At 48.2% G+C, this 7,242-nt stretch overlaps 1 pseudogene; it reads left to right on the top strand.

Annotated features, from left to right (window-relative positions):
• Nucleotides 1–3,076: 3,076 nt before the first annotated feature.
• On the top strand, nt 3,077–4,505 carry LOC101353991 (serine/threonine-protein kinase MARK2 pseudogene; annotated as a pseudogene).
• The last annotated feature ends 2,737 nt before the right edge of the window (nt 4,506–7,242 follow it).

The raw sequence follows: 7,242 nt of genomic DNA, 5'->3' as shown, positions 1-7,242 counted from the left end.
ATGGGGTTGTTAACCAATGTCATAAAACAATATGTGTACTACTGTTTCATGAGAAACTATTTGTTCTGTAAGCCTTCACCTGAAGTACAATAAAAAAAAATTAGTATCAACAGAACTCTAAAGAAATGATAAGCTTCAGGAAAGAAAGGAAGAAACAGATTTGACTGAGAATGACAGAATGAACCAAACTTTCTGACTCGCATCCTGCGGCCATGGGGCACGGCCGGCGCCTCCCTGCGAGCCCAGGGGATGGTGGGCGGGACCCAGGCGACAAGCCCCTAAGGGACCTGTCAGAGCGCGAGGTGGGGAGGGGTTGGTGGAGGGCTCTGACAGGAAACTGGGCGCGCGGGTTCCCAGGCCTGAAGCGGGAAGGCCGGACGGACCACTGGAAGCTGCTTTAACCGGAAACGGACGCGCATCTGGGAATATGGCGGTGCGGGTGCGGGGACTTGAAAGTCCGCAGGGACCCCCGGATCCGAGCCGGGAGGACGCGGAGGTGAAGAGGACAGGAAGCGAGGCTTTGAAGTAGAACGACGACACCCACTGACTTCGTGAGATTGTCACTAGGAAAGAGCATCTCCTAGTGGACAGAAAATGGTGCGAGGAGCTTGGCTGCGCAGGGGGCGGGGCGGAGCTGTGCAGGGGGCGGAGCTGTTCAGGGGGCGGGGTGGGACCTCGGATGGCGGCGAGGGGCGGGGCATTGAGTGGGACAGGCTGGGCCTGGGCTTCCCTCCCTACCTGTACCTTCCTAGCTGGACTTTTAGTTTTTTTCATTCCAACAGAACTTGTTTCTCCTCCTTTTAATCCATTTGAAAGTCTTTGGTGTCCTGAGGACCAGGGCTGCTTTCTTTAATGTTTCAAGCAATTTAAAAGAGGACAGTTGTAGGTCACATATCTTGGAAGGTGAGCTGTTTTCCTCCTACCATGTGGTGGTTGTTTTTCTGTGCCCTGGAGTCCATTTTGACTCATAACAATCCTATAAAAACAGTAAGATGTCAGATAGGATTTCCTATGCTGTAAGCCCTTGTGGCACAGTGGTTAAGAGCTTGGCTACTAACCAAAAGGTTGGCATTTTGAATCCACCAGCTGCTCGTTGGAAACTCTATGGGGCAGTTCTACTCTGGCCTATAGGGTTGCTATGAGTCAGAATCCATTCAATGGCAACAGATTTGTTTTGGTTATGATCAAAGGAGCCTTGGTGGAGCAGTGGTTAAAGAGCTCGGCTGCTAACCAAAATGTCGGCGGTTCGAACCCGCCAGACACTCTGTGGGAGAAAGGTGCCTAAACTGGCACCATAAAGATTACAGCCTTGGAAACCCTATGGGGTGGTTTTACTCTCTTCTATAGCATGGCTATGAGTTGGAATCAACTCGACACTTGTGGGTTTGGAATTGTAGGATTGTTCAAGAGTGAGCTGTGGGTCCTGTGTCAACAAAAACATGCTGCTCCGTTTTACGGTACAGGTAGTCCACCACTTACAACTGGGTTACATCCCGATGACTCCATCATAAGTCCGTTCTGACATATGTTGAAAACCATTTTTTGTTTGTTTGTTTTCATTAATGTTGCCTTTTATTATCAGTATCTTTATAAATTCAATCTTTATTTGTAGGCAACAGTGTCGTAACAATGAAGTTGGAGTCCTAACGGCTGTCAGGTGCCTGAGCAATTCAATTGTCATATGTCGTCAGAGTTAAACATTGCCCAGCTTCCTATCTGTTATGACTCCGTATGCCAGCACCAACACAGACACAGACTTCATTGTAGACCGGGCCATAGTCTGCTATATGACAATGTTTTGATCAGTAAATCATAATATTGAACATCTGCAAGTGAACATCTGAGAATAACATCAGTAAATGATGTGCTGCAACACTGTATGTAGTACACATTACTAACGACAAGATGTAGAAAAAACAGACAGTCATACATTGTTTAAGTCAGAGACTCCCTGTTTTCAAAACCAAAGAGTCTGATCCTAACGTAGCCACTCTCACAACCCATTTTACTTACGTTCCTCAAGAATCTGGTAATACTAATTCACAAAATAACATTTAAGACCATCGACCCAGGCACTAGGGAGTCAGGCTTCTCATTGTCGTATTTGTCCTGCACCTTTCTAAATCCTTCCAAAAGAGGGTGAATAAAGCAGATTTATTTAGGGTCCTTCAATGTGGAGGAACAAACACCCAACTTGTGAGTGTGCTGGACTAAGAAAAACTTGTTTGACCCCATCAATACTCATTTTTTTCCTTCCCATTTCTTAATAACTGCATAAAGATCTCCACCCTGCTGGGATTGTTGATGAACCCTAGAAGGTAGGTTCTGACTGGCCCACCCAGACCTGCCAAAAATCTGGACACTGGCCTTTGAGGAAGAGAAAGTAACTGTACTGCAATGTGCAGAGCTAGGAGCCAGGAGGAAGCTCCTCATATTTGACTTTCTGAGCTGTGGGGAAGCAGGGCTTATCTGTGATTTGGGAAAATTCTAGAAGGAATACATAGGGAAGACATTACAGGAATTATGGCAGCCAGGAAACAGGAGGTGACACGGTTCTTATAGGAACTCTTGCTTCCTAATGGGGGCCAGGTGATGATCTTCATTCTGATTCGTTCTACTAGTTGCTTCATCCCCTGCTGAGGTCAACTAATGGTCACAGCTGGTCCTTCTCCACATGCACGGTGGGCCAGATCTGGCTTGGACTGCTTTAAGGCACTAATGGTAATTTACTGGCATTCATAGGGTCAGCTTACAGGATGAATTCCTTTCTCTTTCCCCTGGTTTTGCCCATCCTCTTCTGAGTCATTCCAGCCTCCTGTCTTATCTGTTGTTTCAGTATTCAGAAGTAACTCTGAGTCTAAAGGCTATAGCTCAAACTGGGTATAATCTAAGCTTGGCACAGATCAGGATCTGCACCAACACATTCTTTTTTAGGGCCACTGAGGGTAGAGGGTAGGATCAGTCAGAATTCAAACTTGACCCAGTATTAGGGTTTACCTCAAAAGTTTCATTTACTTTCATTAAAATTTACTCATTAATAGGGGCGCTGAGGTTAGAGGCTGTAGCGCAGGCCAGTATGATCCAAGCTTGGCTGAGCATCAGGGTCAAGATCATTGGCAAGACTAAACAGAACTTCTCTAGCCTTTTGAAACTCTCCCATGAAGTAAGAATAAGGAAGACTGAATCATCCTAACATACTTATTTGAAGAGATCAAGACTGAGAAAACTTAACTTTTTATGCAGTACATAACGGGGGCCAGTGCTTGATTACCTAGTAGCTCATGGAAATGTGAAAGAAAAAGCGACACAAGCTAAATTCTGCCAGTGTCTGGTGTGCAGTACTGTCACCAGAAGTTTACTGTGTATAGAGAGTTAAAAGCACAAAACCTGCTCTTGGATGCTGTTATGACATCAAGATTGCAGATGTTGTCTTCAGCAGGGAATTCGCCTTTGGCCAAAAGCTGGATACCTTTTGTAGCACTCCTCAGCATTCTGCCCCAGAACTCTTCCAGGACCAAAAGTCCAATGAGACCTCAGTGGATATGTGGAGCATGGGAGTCATTGTGTATACACTTGTCAGCAGATGCCTGTCTTTTCATAGACAGAACTTCAAGTAGCTGCAGGACCTGATGCTGACTGGGTAATATCATGTTCCCTTCTATATGTTCATGGAGTGTGAAAATCTGCTCCAGAAATGTCTCATCCTTACTCCTAGTAAGAGAAGTACTTCAAATCAAATCATGAAAGCTCCATGGATGAATGTGGGCCATAAAGATTATGAACTAAAGCCTTACATGGAGCTACTCACTGACTACAAAGACCCTGGCAACCTGAGTTGATGGTGTCCACGGGTTACACATGGAAGAGATATGGGCCTCACTGATCGACCAGAGCTCAAACTGCTAGCTCCCTATCTTGCCTAGAGGTGGAGAAGACCAGCCCTGTGCACAGCGAGAGTTCTCAACCAGCACAAATCAAAGCAAGAATGCCCTTATTTGCAAGCCAGCTTTGGCCAGACCTCCATCTAGAATAGCAAATACAACCTCACTGTGAGAGAGTCCAGGACCTCCAGGGCTCCTCTGCCTCAGAGTCCCCAGCCCTGCTTTTCCTGCACCAGGAATCCAATCTGGCCCCAGTGCAGCCCACCCAGGCCTCTGGGTTGTGCCCCACAAAAAGTATCTATAAAGTGCAGCATCTCAGAAGCCCGTAAGTCTAGCATGTCTCTATGGCTTCCTCCTCAGTCCACCACATCTCCGCACTGGTGGAGGGAGCCCCAGGCAGAACCAGTTTCCCCCAGGATGTGTCCAACAGAAACTGCATGCATGCAGGGCACCTTGACAGGTGTGTGACCAGCAGAATTTTCCCTATGGTGTGATCCCAACCTCTCCCTCTGGAATGACCCAGGGCCCGCAGAGGGCCACTGGAAGGTTCTTCAAGATTATAAGAAGAAATCTATCTTCAGCTGTGCCAGAAGAAACCTGAATGAATTTGAATGTAAGGACTGATGCTGAAACCTCCAGAGGCCAAGCTGTGTTCCCTAAACTTCATGTGAGCATGAAGATCAGCCCCAGTCCCTGCTGCTGTGCATGGCTGGCAAGTGGGGCCAAGAGGACTTCATACAGTGGAGGGTGGAGACATGCAATCTCCCTGGGGAGTCTCTCAATAGGGTTCAACCGAAGAGGATACCTGGCACCTCCATGGCCTTCGACATCATTGCCTCCAAAACAACCAAAGAATTTAAGCTTTAAAGTCTGCCAGAAGTCACCTGGGAAAATATAGCAGAGACTGGATGGCCCTTGTTGCCAACCAGCCACTTTGCCTCCACCTGGACAAAACTGCTCAGACTGGACAGGTGTGTTTCCTCTGGGGAACTTCTTCATTCCCTTCCCTTCTCTACCTTTTCTAACTTGTCTGTGGGAGAGGGGAGATGGGTCTGTAGAAATATGCAAAGACAGTCTAAATGAGAACAAACAGAAGTTGTTTATTCAAAGCTTGCTGTAGCAAGGGCATCAGCCACCATTGCTTGCATCTAGCAGAGACTCCAAGGCCAGCAGGGATTGGGAAAGCTTTGTAGTGAAAGAATGGAAAGGCTCCAGGTGTGCTCTGGCCTTCTTAACTTCCCCACTCCATGGAGACAGTGGAGACGGCTCTATGGGGTTTCCCAGGAGGGTGGCTTAGAGCTGGAACACTCAGTCCAGGGTGATGGAGTTCCCTGTCAGGCCCTCCCCAAGTCAACGTCAGCTTCTACCTTCTCTTCCTCTCTTTCCTTCCAAGCAAACCACCAGAGGTGGCCTTCCCCTAACCTCAGGTTTCAGGACTGGGGGCCTGGGCAGCTGTGGACTGGGCAAGGTACAGCCCTGAGCAAGTGGGGCTGGTGGCTGCTCTGGGGCTGCTCACGTGATGGGGAGGGGCTCTGAAATCCCTCCACACTGAAACCTTTGCCTTCTCTGCATCCCCAGAGCTGGGCATTTTCTTCCACAAGCTGTTGTGGAAGGGGTTATTGTCCCCCTCCTCAAGAGTCTCTGCCATCGCCTCCCCACAGTCCCCCCGGGTAGAAAAGGGGCCTGATACATGGGTGGGAGTGGGGAGAGACTCTGGGGCCTAATGGCTTCTCCAGCTCCCAGAGGGCAGATTGAGCTACCCCACTCCCCAGTGACAGAGACAGTGAAGGTTCTCTGTTTTAGGAGAGCCTTTGACTGAAAGCCCCATCCCCTCCATTTCTCTCTCCATGACTTGCCCTTCCTTGGCATTGATCTGGGCCCATTGCACAGCAGTGACTTCCTCCTACCCCCACCCAGTGTGTGATCTCTTGGTCCTCCTTTCCTTCCCTTCCTGACACTGTTACCCCTCAGCTTACTAATATCGTCATCCTTGGTGTGGGAGGGTGTAGTGATGGGCACTTGACTTGTGGTGGCTGCTGCATTTCTTACTTTATTTGTCTGCTATTTCTTGAGAAATTGGTGTAGGGAGTCATACAGGGAAGTTGCCTCTACTCTCACCTGGGCTGTGCATTTTTTTATGACGAGGGAGGGAAACTTAGGAGAGGAACTTTCCATGGTCAGGAGGAAGGAAAAGCAGCTGTATCCTGGATGGAGGTGGACGAGGGGTCTCCACAGTGGGCTCAGTGCCTGGACGCACAAGACAGTCCACTGGGGTGAGGGAAGAAACTATTAGAACTTGCGTTATAAATGTTTCAATGTGAGTCATATCTCATGGTCACCTCTCACATGTGGTGCTAGTGAGGAGTCCAGAGGGCGGGGGGGTCCCACTCCTCAAGAGGGTCAGCAGGTGACTTCTCCCCAAACCTGTGGAGCACTTCCTGGGCACTGCAGTACTGGGTGGTTACCAGGGGCCTGGCTCTGCGGACTGACAGATACCTCTGTCTAGTTTACCTAGACAACCCCCACCCAGTGGACACGAGGGTGAAACATTCTTGCAGGAAACCACACAGGGAAGATACTTCAAAACATCCCAGCTCCAGTGAACACAAAGAAAATGGCAGCGCTAATGCTGCTCCTGGCCATTTTGTATGAGCATTTGGCCTCACACCCCTGAGGAGTCCTGGTTGAAATGCACAAGAAGCCCATGAAACAGAAGACTTTAGAAATATGGATTTGTATTCATTCTTGTCCATCATCCACCTTGCAGCAGAGTATATTTTACCTTGGATGTTAGCCTATGAGATGGAACCATCAGCATCAGAATTCAGAACATGTTCACAAACCTCTGCGTTTTAAAAAGACGTGTTTACGGTCATGCTCTTTTCAGTCAAGATTTTAACAATTTTTCTAACTTTAAATATTATTTTAGAAACCTCTCTTAAGGATCCAGGGATTTTCGTGTGGGTGCGCTCAAGCACACGCACGCACGCACACACACAGTGCACACACACACACGGTTTCAGGAAGCTAAGTATCACAACTGATGGAGTGGCTTCTTGGCCTAGAGTTCAGAAAGAAAAACGATTCCAGGGTGAGGTTGCAGAGGGAGCCCCGTAAGGAAAAGTATTCACTGCATTCGTCACAGGCAAGACACTGCAACTCAAGTGTTGAAGTCTTGGATGGAGCCTTGATCTACCCATCCAAGAAAAGCAGGTGAAGTGGTGGAAGCTACTTGCCCTCCCACCCCCACACAACAGTCCTGTGGCCTTGTTCATTTTACAGAGGCTAAAAGCAGGCCCAGAGAAGGGAAGGCCTTTTCTTGGGACAAGGAGAATCAGCAGTAGGTTAGAGAGGAACCTCT

This window comes from Trichechus manatus, unplaced genomic scaffold (assembly GCF_000243295.1).
Source record: "Trichechus manatus latirostris isolate Lorelei unplaced genomic scaffold, TriManLat1.0 scaffold00026, whole genome shotgun sequence".
Classification (NCBI taxonomy): domain Eukaryota; kingdom Metazoa; phylum Chordata; class Mammalia; order Sirenia; family Trichechidae; genus Trichechus; species Trichechus manatus.
This window is presented reverse-complemented; position numbering and strand designations above follow the sequence as displayed.